Genomic DNA, 15207 nt, shown 5'->3' on the forward strand with positions numbered 1-15207 from the left:
TAGGATACAAGAACTGACCAAGGGGGCAACTCTGTGCAGAAGACAGTTCAACACATTTTATGAGTAACGTGAAGCAGATTTCAAAAATAAAAGACAAGTAACTGCAGTGGGAAAAGAGGTGAAATCACGCAGTCTGCATAAAATGGCCTCTACCCAATGACTTTAATTCATTAGAAAGAAATTTGGTCCTCAATCACCCTTTTCTTGTTGCATTTCCTCCCTACACACCATTAGGGAAACAAGTTACAGAACGAACTCTCTGCAAGGACAGATCTAGACTGTGTAAAAATAAAACCTTCTGTTTTCCCCTGGTAAAAACCATAAAGCCAAAAGCAAGCAAAATGGCAAAACATATTTACCCAAATGGCAAAAGGCTGATGTCTTTAATATGTAAAATGACTTAATAAGAAAACAATCTCAAGATCATGAACTGAATTCAAAGAAACATTGTTAATAGACCAAGACCGCTTACTAGCAATCAAAGAAATGTGAATTAGACAAAGATGGGACTATTTACATCATCAAATCAGCAACATTTTTGTTTAATGATAAAGTTCAATGACAGACGTAAGTATTTTCATACTCAATTTCTGTGAGCATGGAACTAGTAGCAAGTTTGTCAAAATCCCTTTGGCATGAAGAGGCTAAAAATAGGTTTGCTGATGATTCAATAATTCCAATTTTAGGAATCTATCATAAGAAAATAATCAGAAGTGTAGGCAAGAATGTTCACTGTAGCATTTTCCATTATAATCAATCCAGACGCGATACAATACATCTAATAAATACTGTAGTTAATAAATACCTTAATGTTAAGTGAAAAAAAGGCAGGATCTTAAACTACAGTTTAACTTTATGAAATAGATATACATAGGAAAAGTGTCAAGAAGGCCACCTTTGTGGTTATCTCTGGGCAATATGATTAGATTTTCCTCTTTATCTGTTATTGTCTTTCCCATAAAGAAAATAATTCAAAGATTTTTAAAGTAGCATAAATTTTGTAAATTGAAAAAATGATCACTGCCACCCAGTTCTGCCTACTAAATACGAGTCATGGAGGAGAAGATCTTCAAATAAAGAGTAGCTATATACACAGTGATGTAACTATTCAATCGTCCCTCTGGGGTGTGTCACAAAGGAATTTACTTCCTAAATTAGAAAGTCTTTCCTTTTGAAACGGAGATTAAGATATTAAATTCCCTGAAAGAAGATCCCCTCTGATATTCTCACTTTCCGGTTTACTAGGAAATCAATGAGGAGAGTGGAGAGTGCTATATGACCTGTTCCCTGGAGAACAGTGTACGTGCATCCATAGACGGAGAGCTGATAATACATCGTTTGTTTGTTTTTTTTTTTTTTGAAGGAATAGCAGCATAATGCACTGGAGTAGAAAGTAAAGAGGAACTGGAGTCCAAAGTCAAGTTCTTTAGGACAACCACCAGCTCTAAGACTATGCGTAATAGATAAGTCACCTAATTTGGTGTCCTCCTTTAGAAAATTGGAGGTGGGAAAATTTTTAGTTTCTTTACAGGGCTAAAGTTTCATGATTTTACTTTTGGGTTTTGGGGGTAGTTTTTGTTTGTTTTTGCCACATGCAAATCTAATACCTTACCACCTTAAGAATTAGAGCAATGAAATAAGCTCTTGAACAATTCAATCATCTTTTTTCTGTCTCCAAGTCTAAGTGGTTTAACCTTTCCTCGCCCTCTCTGGAAAGGATTTGCTTCCTATTCGAGGATGAACCAAGACAGTGTCACTACTGAATTACCCTCTTGCTCTGTGGACAGCTGCAATACCTCAGAGCAGGTTACTCAAGCCAAGTACTGGCCAATATTCAGCAGTGCAAGAGTTTCGTTATTTAGCAATATATAGGGTTTTGTGGGTTTTTTTAAGTCTAGAAGGGGAGGGAAAAACAAATTACTCAGCAAATCTCAGAATGAAACACACTGGAGACAGTGGACAGCCCTTCTAAAAATACTTTTTCGGAGGGGTGAGAGATAAGAATGTAAGTTCAAGTTGCCTCATTATTTAACTGAGCCAGGAGAGAAGGGATCTGTAATCAGGGGCCAGCCCCCAGCCCCCACCCACTCGATGTGCAATATTCTCTCTGCCCCCTGACCTACTTAATTCTGCGTAACTCAAATAAAATAGAACTCAATTTTATATTTTTGTTAAGCCTCTTTCAAAGGTATGTGGGTGACTGCAATGGCTCCAATTGACAAAGGATTAATTTCCAGAATATATTAAGATATACACAAAAAAAAAAGAAAAAGAAAAAAATACATATGGCAAACAATTCAGAAAAAGAGTAAGACTTAATGAGTACACATTTTAAAAGATGTTCGACTCCACTATCAGCAGAGAAATACAAACAAAAACGACAATGAGATACTATTTCATACCCATAAAGACGGATACAAACTTTAAATTGAGTCATTTCAAGAGTTTGCTGGAAAACAATTTGGAACCATCTAGTAAATGTAAAGATATTCATAGCCAGAGACCTAGCAATTCTACTTCCAGGTATACCTCAGGAAAACTTTTGTTCAGTAATTTCAAATATACAGAAAAGTTGCAAAGAGAGTTCACTTTACCCAGCTTCATGAATTGCCAATATTTTGTCACATTTGCTTTATTGTTCTATCCTTAGATGTATAAAATGATACTTTTTTTTCTGAACCACTTGAGAATAAATTGCAGACATCATGCCCTTTGCCCCTAAATATTTCAGCACTGATTTCCTTAAGACATGAGGTTTTATTTAATCACAATGAAATTGTCAAAATCAGGAAAGTGGACGTTACTGCAAAACTAGTATCGAATGTACAGACCATATTCAAATTTTGACAATGGTCCCAATAATATCCAAGGATCATACATTACATTTATATGTCATACATTATATTTATATGTAATCTCTGTAGTCTCCTAATTACATGACAAAGTTCCTCAGCCTTTCTTTGTTTTTTAAGACATTGACTTTTTAAACCAATAATACATTGTGTGTTAATTAACTGAATTTAAATTAAAAAAATAAATAAGGGAAAAAAGACACTGACATTTTTAAAGAGTACAAGCCATTTATTTCATAGACTGTCTCTTAATTTGGATCAGTCTGATGTCCCCTCGTGATTAGATGCGGGTTGTCCACTTTGGGCAGGCGTACTACGTGAACGATGTATCCTTCTCAGAGCATCAGATAGGGACATGTGATCTGTTTGTCCCATGATTGATGATGCTTAACTTTGATTGCTTGATTTAAGGTAGTTATTACCATATTTCTCCACTGTAAAGTTACCATTTTTCTCTTTTTGATTAGTAAGTGGGGAATTATTATCTGTAAGTGTCTATAAAGGAGAGATAATTTGAAACTATGGAAATATCCTGCTCCTCAAAGTTTCACCCAATGGTATTAGCAGCTTTGCTGATTCTTGCCCGAATACATTGGCACTATGTGTCTTTTTTTTTTTTAGATTTTATTTATTCATTAGAGAGAGAGAGAGCAGGAGCAGGGGGGGTAGCCGAGAGAGAGAGAAAGAAGCAGGCTCCCCACTGAGCAGAGAGCCCAATGCGGGGCTCGCTCCCAGGACCTCAAGATCATGACCTGAGCCGAAGGTAGATGCTTGACCGACTGAGCCACCCAGGCGCCTCATTATGTGTCTCTTAAAATGGTATTTTCTCACTCCTTCCACATTTACTATTTCCATTCCACCTTAAAAAAGAGCTTTTCTGTTATACCCTAGAAATTCTTATAAAATTGTGCAAAATATATATGAGAACATTTTGCCACATTGTCTGCAACAGCAATCTAAAGGTACATTATATTAATGATAGATGGATATACAGCAATATATACCAATATCATTACGTTGTACACTTAAAACTAATACGTGGTAATTATACCTCAATAAAAATAAATAAATAACCAAAGGAAGCTCCTATAAAAAAGAGACGGACAAATACAGTGCATACTACACAAGAGCTAGAAGAAATTAACTGGAACATTCATCAACTTAGTTAATTTGCAAACATCGTCATGAACAAACAACTCAGAATGATATGTGGAAGACGGTATTTTTATAGAGCTTGAATAATGCAAAACAACAAATACTACGTGTTGTTTAAGATACATACATGTATGGGGGGAGTATGAAAATACGCACATAAATAATAAACATGAAAATCAGAGTAGTAGTTTCAGGCGTTGACAGGGTAATGGAATCAGGGAACGATACCAGAAGAATTTGATTGTTTCTATGAAGTTTTATTTATTTATTTATTTGTTTATTTATTTATTTATTTATTTTTAAGATTTTATTTATTTATTCGACAGGATAGAGACAGCCAGCAAGAGAGGGAACACAAGCAGGGGGAGTGGGAGAGGAAGAAGCAGGCTCATAGCAGAGGAGCCTGATGTGGGGCTTGATCCCATAACGCCGGGATCACGCCCTGAGCCGAAGGCAGACGCTTAACCGCTGTGCCACCCAGGCGCCCCTGAAGTTTTATTTATTAAACTAAGGAGTGGCTACACATATGCTATAACAATAACAACAAAAAAGTTACATGGAACTGGTTATTGTTCCTAAGATGAAAATCTATATTGTCAGAGACCAGGTACCAGCTTAGAAGCTCTTTCATAAGGCACACAAAATCCGCAAATGGGTATTACTGTAAAATTCAATGTCAAAAGAAGCACTCCTGAATACATATTACTTCCTTCCCTAGTTATACTGACTATTGAGGGTCAGAATTACTGATTCAATTTACCCTACATGTACCTTCTGAGAGAAAAACAAATATTGAATCCAGTCAACATATAGGGGACACTCACTATGCATCAGGCATCAAAGTACAAGTGAGAAAGAAAAAGAGGAAATATTGTTCTTTTTTTAAGATTTTATTATTAAAAAGATTTTGTGAGTTATTTGAGAGAGAGCGAGCGAGAGCTGAGTGGGGGGGAGGGCGAAGCAGACTCTCCACTGAGCAGGAAGCCCGATGCAGGGCTCGATCCCAGGACCCTGAGATCATGCCCTGAGCCGAAAGCAGATACTTAACCGACTGAGTCAACCCAGGTGCCGGCTTTTTTTTTTTTAAGATGTTATTTATTTATTTGTCAGAGAGAGAGAGAGCACAAGCAGGGGGAGCAGCAGGCAGAGGGAGAAGCAGGCTCCCCACTGAGGAAGGAGACCGATACGGGACTCGATCCCAGGACCCTGGGATCAAGAGACCTGAGCTGGAGGCAGATGCTTAACCAACTGAGCAACCCAGGCGTCCCAGAAATATTTCTTTCGGCACCAAGAACTGTTCATAAGTACACTAAAAGTCTTCAAAATATAGATATAAATACATATCAGATTTAACGGGCACAGACACAATTTTGATATCAGTTTTTATCGTCATTAAGGAAACCTAGTTTTATCACAAACAAATTAGTGCTGATCCTTCAGAGCGATCCTCGTTTCTTACCTTGATAAAACCCTGACTCCAGGAAACATTTCCTTTTGTTTCATAAGTCAGCTTCAAGACTTCAGTAAAGCCATAAACATTTGACCTTTGTCCTTATACGGAATGCTCTGACGAACCCGACAAGGTCCATGCTTGGATGAAAATACAACGAGAAAAACTCTCTCTTTCTAATAGGAGAGATTAATTGCACAAGCTGCCCTGTGCCCTATGTCTGTAGCAAGTCATGGTACATAAATAATACCAGCTATGAAAAGCCTGTTAAAAGAAATAGAGGCTGAAGTTAAAATCATCTCAAATATAATTAACTCGACATTAGCTGAGTGAACTCTTGGAATGACTGCCCAATGATAAATCACAGTAGTTTAGCCATCCTGCAGATGGAAAGCATGCTTTCTAGGTCAGCTGTTGGGGAAAATCAGGGGCCTCTACAGACCAAAAGTGCATACAATAGGCTTTATATAGAGGAGCTGGTCCTTAACCTGCCAGTGGGCTATATTCCAAAAGTCAGAAGCTCGGAGTTCAAAACATACTCTCTCCTGGAAACTTTGATTGAATTAGTCTGTTTCAGCTAGAATCCTATCCAATCATAAGCCCAACTAACACAGAAACATAGGTGATCATATAGTAATAATACATGTAGTAGAAACCCCCTGTAGCTCTGTTTCTACTGGAAATTTTTAAATTAAATCTGGTTTGGAATTAACAAAAATACACTACCTTGTTCTGTAGTGCCTTCGAGGATACATGAGAACTTTCAGGGGTACTGGTAATGTTGTTTCTTGATCAAAACGAGAGGTACATGAGTAGTTCACTTTGGGAAAATCATTCAGTTGTACATTTATAATTTTACGATCTTGCCTGTGTATGTTAAGTTTCAATTTAAAAACTATTTTACTTATGATGTGCTGTACAATATTCCTATACTTAACGATATTGTATTAAGCACTTAAAAATTTGTTAAAAGGATAAAGCTCATGTCCAGTGTCCTTACCACACGATTAAAAAAAAAAAAAAAAGAACTGAAGGAGGCAGGATCTGTGAATCCCGTTTCTGTGATTTATCCACTATAGGATTAACTAAATACTTCTTCCATTACATTAAAAAAAAAATGTTCATATCCCCCTAAGCAAGTGGGCAGGGGGGAGTTTATCTGTGGGGGCACCAACCACTGGTAGCGAAGGCTTTTCCTGGTGTGAGGAGCTCCTCTGAGGGGGTCTGGTCCGTGGCAAGAAAGCCCGGCCTACATTCAACCCCGACCATGCCCCGATATCCTTCCTGATCAATGTGATTAAAGAGGAGACCAAGGTAAAGTAGTTGTAAAGATTAACCGCACGCGGCTGGGGGTGGGGCTAGGGGTGGGGTGGGGTGGACCAGGGCTGCTGGCTTTAAAGAACAGAAATATTCACTGTCAGGCTCCAGAGGAACATTCAAGCCACCACTTAGATGGAGGTAAAGACTGAAAGGTTTTTACACTATTCATACAACCAAGGGCCTGGATCGGTCAGACCAGCAGTCTCTGTCCTTGTTCTTGTCCGTCAATCACCACACAGATGAAACCATCCATCAGGGCATCAACTACATAGTCACCTAACTGCACAGCTTTCCAGCCCTCTTTTTGTCCCCTTTTTCACAAAAATTGGGCTGTCATGCTGCAAGGCTAAGCTCTAGATATACCATGTGCAAAAAATTCCCGGGGCCATTAGTCAGGTCATAATTTCTAGCATGCAAATTAGGCGGTTTGACAATGCTTATTTCTCAGTGAATCCTTTGTGTTCCTGATTACCACTGCTCTCCTTCCTAAGTACTTTTTAAAAATCCAGTTTATTGGGGCGCCTGCGTGGCGCAGTCCTTAAGCGTCTGCCTTTGGCTCAGGGCGTGATCCCGGAGTCCTGGGATCGAGTCCCCCATCGGGCCCCTGCGCTGGGAGCCTGCTTCTTCCTCTCCCACTCCCCTTGCTTGTGTTCCCTCTCTCGCTGGCTGTCTCTATCTCTGTCAAATGAATAAATAAAATCTTTAAATAAAATAAAATAAAAATCCAGTTTATTGTTATTAACTTAGTTAAGTGTAACAATGTCGTCAGGGTTATGTTTAAAACAAGTCAGTTTTTTGAGATGCATACACGGAGGTACTTGAAGGTAAAATGGCATACTATCCAGGATTCGTTTTAAAATGCTTCCATAAAAGGATACACATTAAGGTGAGAATACGGTGTTTCTGATCGCTTATCCGTATTCTCTAATTTTCTACAATGCTCACATACTGCGTCTGTAATGAAAATTTTAATAAAAAAACACTCCACAAAGGAAAGACTGAAAAAAAAAGGATAGATGACGTAAATTCTTGTTGAATTTGGGTGATAGGTATAAAGAGATAAATTGTACTATTCTCTTTATTTCTTAAAAATGAATGCTATATTTTTAAAAAATCTATTTCGGAAACTCATTTGAAAAGTCAATTTAGCTGGAAATCAATTTCCTCATCTAAATCAAAAGCATTCATTCATTTAATCAGTCAGTCAGCCACTGCAGAGAGAGAGCCAGGCACTAATTATAAAAGAGAGAAAAAAAGGAGCTGAACTCAACAGCTCTCAGGCACGGCTGCACATCAGAAATATCTTTGGAACCTATAAAAATACAGCTGTCAGGGCCCAGTCCCAGATCCACTGAACTAAAATGTCAACTACATTTTTAAAAATACACATGAATGGATAAAAAAAAAAAAAAACTGTAAGGAAATACATCAAAATATTAGTTCTTAAGCACGGGGTAGTTTCAAGGAGATAAACACAATGCTTTTCCTTGTAGTTAAACACATAAGTTCAAAAACACTTCTAACCTAATGACACTCAGAAAAAAATATTAGGTCTTTCCTGCGAAACAAGATTTTATCTGGGTGATTTTTAACGTTCTTGTTTATACATCTACAATGTCTCCTTTTTCGATAAAGTGTATGTATTATATTCCATCGTGAGAGAAAAGCACTTAAAGTGCTATTTTTTTTAAAACTGAAATGAGATGCTACTATGTACCCTCCCAAATGCCTATCAGTAAAAAGGCTCCAAATGCCAAGTGTTGAAGAGGCTTGGCAGCAGCTGGACAGAACTCGCACACTGCTCTGAGTGTGCAACCCATTCTGGAAAACCAGGTAGCAGTTTCTAATACAGTTAAGCACACACTTGCTTACCCTATGGCTTTCAGTTTCCCTCGAGCTATGTCCTCTAGCAAAACAAGCAAATAGGTTCATGACAATGGTCATGGCAGCTCTATTCCCAATGGCTAAAAACTGGAAACAACCCAAATGTCAATCAACATGACAACAAATAAACAAATGGTGTATTTCAATAAAGGAATTCCATAACAATTAAAAAAATTACTGAGTCGTGCAGCATGGAGAAACCTCATAAATATGATACTTTGTGAAAAAATAGGTACAAAAGAGCACATACCGTATTATTCATTTATGTGAATTTCAAAAATAGAAAAGACTAACGGATGACAGAAATCAGAAGAGAGGTTACAGCAAGGTCCGAGGGGTGAGCATCTGGGCAGGGGCTTGAGAGAGCTTTTGGATCTGGGCTGTGTCCTTAGGGGGGCTATAACAGGTTCTTCGACAGGTCTATAAATACCCAAAAATACCTCTAGCTGAACATTCGATATTTGCGCATTTTAATATATGTTAATTGTGCCTCCATTTTTTAAAAATCAGAAAAATGTCATATTTAAGAGTTGCCATAATTTGTAGCTATAATCCCAATTAGAGGTTCTAGGAAATCATACCTTTTTTTCCCGTATTTTTAAATTTCCCATTCTAAACTAGAAGACAACTGACATTTATTGAATGTTTTCTGATGCCAGACCGTGCTAAACCCTTGACACCTATACTTACATAATCCCCAGAATCCTATGAGGTTTCGTCTATTACCCCCATTTTACAGATGAGGAAACTAAGGCTCAGTAGGGTTGAGTAACTTGCCTGGAGCCACAGAGACAATAAGGAAGAGAACCAGGATTTGAAACCAACTCTGTGACTCCAAAACTAATTCCTTCCTCACATCCTAAAGCTTCAAATTCCACATCACTCTGTCCAACACCTGCCCTTTGACAAGCCCCGAATATATAAGACCTTCCCCATCGACTCCACATCAGCTCCAGTTCACCTTGCTAAACAGAAAGCCCCGAGTAACAGTTCTCACTAGTGTCTCTCCTGCATTTGAGGGAAGGAATGGAACTTTGATGTAGGAAAACCTGTATGTGGCCCCATCTATCATTAATCTGGATATGCACTTGTCACTAACTGACTTACACTTCCTCGTCCTTCCCAGATAATTGTAACCCATGTCACTTTTTTTTTTTTTAAACTAGGGCAGGAATCTTTGAGAGCCAGGAACACATTTGATTAGGTCTCTGTGCCTTCTCATGATAAGCCCAACAAACACCAGCCCCTGGGCAGCAGCCCACTTGATGCTCCTCCCCCAGTTCTGTAGTCAGCCAGGTCTGAGCTGTCCGAGGAGGCTCTTCTGTCCAACTTAGAACTCTGTGACTTCGGCACACATGTGTCCTGCCAGTATCCTTGCTCTTCAACACCTCCCCGAGGCACAATCAGCTGCCCCCTGTATCTTGCAGGCCAGTCAAGGTTTAGAAAGGATAATCACTTTTGATGTTTTATTTATTTTTTATTTATTTTTATTTTTTAAGATTTTATTTATTTATTTGTCAGAGAGAGAGCAAAGCAGGGGGAGCAGCAGCAGGCAGAGGGAGAAGCAGACTCCCCACTGAGCAGGGAGCCTGATGTGGGACTCGATCCCAGGACCCTGAGATCATGACCTGAGCTGAAGGCAGACGCTTAATGGACTGAGCCGCCCAGGCGTCCCGACCCTTGATGTTTTAAAGTTGTTGCTGTTAGATATACTCTAAAACCTGCAACCTCCTCATTAACCTGGGCTGTCACCCAGCCAAGGTTTTTAGGAAATAGCTGCTATCTCTTTTGGTCCCGACAGCCTGTTATACCCTCAGCCATGACTCTAGATTTGAGTTCAAGGTCGCTGAGCCAAAGACAGATTGACCATGAAGCCAATAATGTTCATCTTCGGTCTCTTCACCTGCACGGCTCTTTCCAAGGTCCCACACCACTAGCAGCTGTCTTCTAGTTTAGAATTTTGTATATTCTTTTACCTAAAGAGGCTCTCCAAATTGCATAACTTCAGGCACCCACAAAACTTGCATTTGGCCTCACCTCTGAATCACATTGTCATTTCGTTGCTACAAGCAACAGATCCATGATAAACCATTCACCTTGTAAATTAAATTGATTTAGAAGGAGAAATATTTGGGACTCCTGGGTGGGTCAGTTGGTTAAGCATCTGCCTTTGGCTCAGATCATGATCTCAGGGTCCCGGGATCCAGCCCCGTGTCGGGTTCTCTGCTCACAGGGAGCCTGCTTCTCCCTCTCCTCCCTGCTTTTGTGCTCTCTCTCTCTCTTAAATAAGTAAATAAACTCTTTTTAAAAATTTTTTTTTAATTAAAAAAAAAAGGAGAAATACTTGAGGTGAGAGAACCAAGTTATTACCAATAAATATTAGAACATTGGGAGTTCACAGACACACATTAACATCTTTCTGCTTATTTACATGTATTATTGATAATATATTATCTATTTGATGATCAAATCACCAATATACTCCTTAGAGGGGTTGCTGTTTGCTAGGTCATCTTTTGGTTGTTGTTTTAAGGTTTGAAGTTTCTTTGATTTTGAAAGTGGAAGATTGAAGAGAAAAATTAAAAAATGTGAATACAAGCAAAATGAAAAAAAAAAACTCACTACATAAAAGTTTCATATGTGTCCCTATAGCAGCAAAACTGCTTTAGAAAAACTAGATTATCATATGCCATATAATAGGTCCATAAAAAGAAAAGGGAACAAAATCAGCACAACTGTCATGACTTGTCATATGTATGAAATGTGCTCAAAATAAATGCTGGCTTAGCATCTCCTTTGGTTTCCTAAGAGGTATTCGATCATGATTGCCTTGTTTAAAAAAAAAAAAAAAGCATTAATTATGAAACTACGCATGCTCCCCCGGCAATGTTTCCCCAGTTGGCACATTAAAGAGTCACATTCAACTTTTTTATTTAATTGCATTTTATTACATAAAAAGGATAAAGTTTGCCTTAAGCACCTATATACCCCACCAATTAATTTTCTACTAAAAAACCCCCCAAAAAAAAACAAAACAAAAAACCTCTGCTAATACTAACACCAAGAGATGAATGCTCTAAAGAGAATCATTTGTACAAATAAAATAATGTGTGGAAGTAAAATAACTTTACCCGCCCCCCAATAAGCACCAGACCCATACAGTTTTAAGAAATTCTATCAAAACTTTAAATCAAAGAAGGAAGGGAGGAAGGGAAGGAGGAAATAAGTAGGTAGCTAATACCCTCATCTCAAGGATCAATTGCAAAAAGCCTAACCTCAATTTTGGCAGACAGTTTCCAGCACCACATTATGACCAGGCAATGTTTAATGCATAAATGCAAAGGTGACTCAACTACGAAGCTATTAATGAAATTCACCATCATACACCTAAGGGGGAAAACATATATTCATCACCAATGATGCTGAAGAAAACATGAAAAATCATTCTTGATTTAAAAGAACAAGAATCGACAAGTATGTAACATAAGGTGGAGAGCTAGATCAAAGGCACTATGGTGTTTACCAGAGAGACACTGAAGTCCCTACAGCCTGTACCCAACCAGAATGGCAACTAGCATCACCGCTATCCAGCACTGGACTGCAGTAGCAGCCAGCGCAATTAGACAAGTGAAAGAAATGAAGTATAAACTGGAAAAGAAATAAAATATAAACTAAGTTGAGTAAGAAGTCATTAAACCATCACTATTTGAAGCTAAAATGATTACTTACCTGGAAAAAGAAAAAGAAAAAAGAAATCTGAATACCTATGGTATAAGCATTCTTACTTTTATATCCTTCTTCTACCTTACTAAAATCAAAAACCTTCCGGCCTTGAATGACACACTGGACCAGATGGACCTAACAGATATATTCAGAACATTCCATCCTAAAAGGCAGAATACACATTCTTTTCAAGCGTGCATGAAACATTCTCCAGAACAGACCACATACTGGGTCACAAATCAGGCCTCAACAAGTACAAAAAGATTGAGATCATGCCATGCATATTTTCTTTTTCTTTTTCTTTTTTTTTTTTAGATTTTATTTATTCATTTGACAGAGATAGAGACAGCCAGTGAGAGAGGGAACACAAGCAGGGGGAGTGGGAGAGGAAGAAGCAGGCTCCCAGCAGAAGAGCCTGACGTGGGGCTCAATCCCAGAACTCCGGGATCATGCCCTGAGCCAAAGGCAGACGCTTAACGACTGAGCCACCCCCACGCCCCATGCCATGCATATTTTCTAACCACAATGCTATGAAACTAGAGGTCAACCACAAGAAAAGTTTGGAAAGACCATAAATATATGGAGGTTAAAGAACATCCTACTAAAGAATGAACGGGTTAACCAGGAAATTAAAGAAGAAATTAAAAAAATACATGGAAGCAAATGAAAATGAAAACACGACAGTCCAGAACCTTTGGGATGCAGCAAAGGCTGTCCTAAGAGGGAAGTATATAGTAAGACGCGTCTACCTCAAGAAGCAATAAAAATCTCAAATACGCAAGCTAACCTTACACCTAAAGGAGCTAGAAAAAGAACAACAAAAGAAGCCTAAAGCCTGCGGAAGAAGAGAAATAATAACGATTAGAGCAGAGATAAATGATATAGAAACTAAAAAAAACCCCAGTAGAACAGATCAATGAAACCAGGAGCTGGTTCTTTAAAAAAATTAATAAAATTGATAAACCCCTAGCCAGACTAATTGAAAAGAAAAGAGGAAGGACCCAAATAAAATCACAAACAAGAGAGAGAAATAACAACAAACACCACAGAAATACAAAAATGAACTACTGGGACTTCATCAAGATAAAAAGCTTCTGCACAGCAAAGGAAACAATCAATAAAACTAAAAGGTAGGAGGTGCCTGGGTGGCTCAGTTAATTGGGTGTCTGCCTTCAGCGGGGCTCATGGGCCCAGGGTCCTGGGATAGAGCCCTACACTGGGCTCCCTGCTCAGCGGGTAACCTGTTTCTGTCTTTCCCTCTGTCACTCCCCCTGCTTGTGCACTCTCTCTGTCAAATAAATAAAAATCTTAAAAAACAAAATAAAACTAAAAGGTAGCCTATGGAATGGGAGAAGGTATTTGCAAATGACATATCTAGTACAGAGTTACCATCCAAAATCTATAAAGAACTTATCAAACTCAACACCCCAAAAACAAATAATCCAGTAAAGAAATGGGCAGAAGACATGAATAGACATTTTTCCAAAGAAGACATCCAGATGGCTAATAGACACATGAAAACATGTTCAACGTCACTCATCATCAGGGAAATAAAAAACAAATCAAAACCAGGATGAGATACCACCTCGCACCTGTCAGAATGGCTAAAATAAACAACTCAGGAAACGACAGATGTTGGCAAGGACACGGAGAAAGGGGAACCTTCTTACACTGTTGGTGGGAATGTAAATTGGTATAGCCACTCTGGAGAAAAGTATGGAGGTTCCTCAAAAAGTTAAAAATAGAACTACCTTATGACCCAACAATTGCACTACTAGGTATTTACCCAAAGGATACAAAAATACAGATTTGAATGGGTACATGCACCCCAATGTTTATAACAGCATTATCAACAATAGCCAAACTATGGAGAGTGCTCAAATGTCCATCGACTGATGAATGGATAAAGAAGATGTGTACATATATACAATGGACTATTACTCAGCCATAAAAAAGGATGAAATATTGCCATTTGCAAGGACATGGACAGAGCTGGACAGCATTATGCTAAGTGAAATAAGTCAGCTAGAGAAAGACAAATATTATATGATACCACTCGTGTGGAATTTAAGAAACAAAACAAATGAACATAGGGGGTTAAATGAGAGGCAAACTAAGAAACAGACTCTTTTTTTTTTTTTTTTAAGATTTTCTTTATTTATTCGACAGAGACAGAGACAGCCAGCGAGAGAGGGAACACAAGCAGGGGGAATGGGAGAGGAAGAAGCAGGCTCATAGTGGAGGAGCCTGATGTGGGGCTCGATCCGATAACGCCAGGACCACGCCCTGAGCCGAAGGCAGACGCTTAACCGCTGTGCCACCCAGGCGCCCCCAGAAACAGACTCTTAATACAGAGAACAAACGGATGGTTACTAGAAGGGAGGTGGGGGGGATGGGCTAAATAGGTGATGGGGATTAAGGAGGACACTTGTAGTGATGAGGATCGGGTATCGTATGTAAGTGATGAATCTCTAAATTCTACACCTGAAACCAATATTGCACTGTACATTAACTAGCTAGAATTTAAATAAAAATTTGGAATGAATGAATGAATAAAAAAATAAAATCAAAAGCTTTTCAATATACAAACAACAATCAGATAGAAGATAGGATGAAAGAAGCCACTCCATTTACAATAGCAACCAGAAATATAAATTTAAGAGGAAATGCAAAACCTATCTGAGAAAAACTTAAAAACATCCCTGAGAGATACAGAAGAATACCTAAACAAATGGAGACATAATGTCCTTGTAGAATCTTACTCAACAAAGATAATGTGAAGCTGCCCTAAGAAAATGTATACATTTCATACAATCCCATAAA

General features: G+C 38.5%; 1 protein-coding gene across 1 annotated transcript in view; it reads right to left on the reverse strand.

The window, feature by feature from the left end:
• The window catches only part of GPAT3 (glycerol-3-phosphate acyltransferase 3), a 60387-nt gene that overhangs the window by 19989 nt on the left and 25191 nt on the right, over positions 1 to 15207 (reverse strand). The window lies entirely within an intron of this gene.

This window comes from Ursus americanus, chromosome 8 (assembly GCF_024610735.1).
Source record: "Ursus americanus isolate L20-20 chromosome 8, mUrsAme1.1.p, whole genome shotgun sequence".
Classification (NCBI taxonomy): domain Eukaryota; kingdom Metazoa; phylum Chordata; class Mammalia; order Carnivora; family Ursidae; genus Ursus; species Ursus americanus.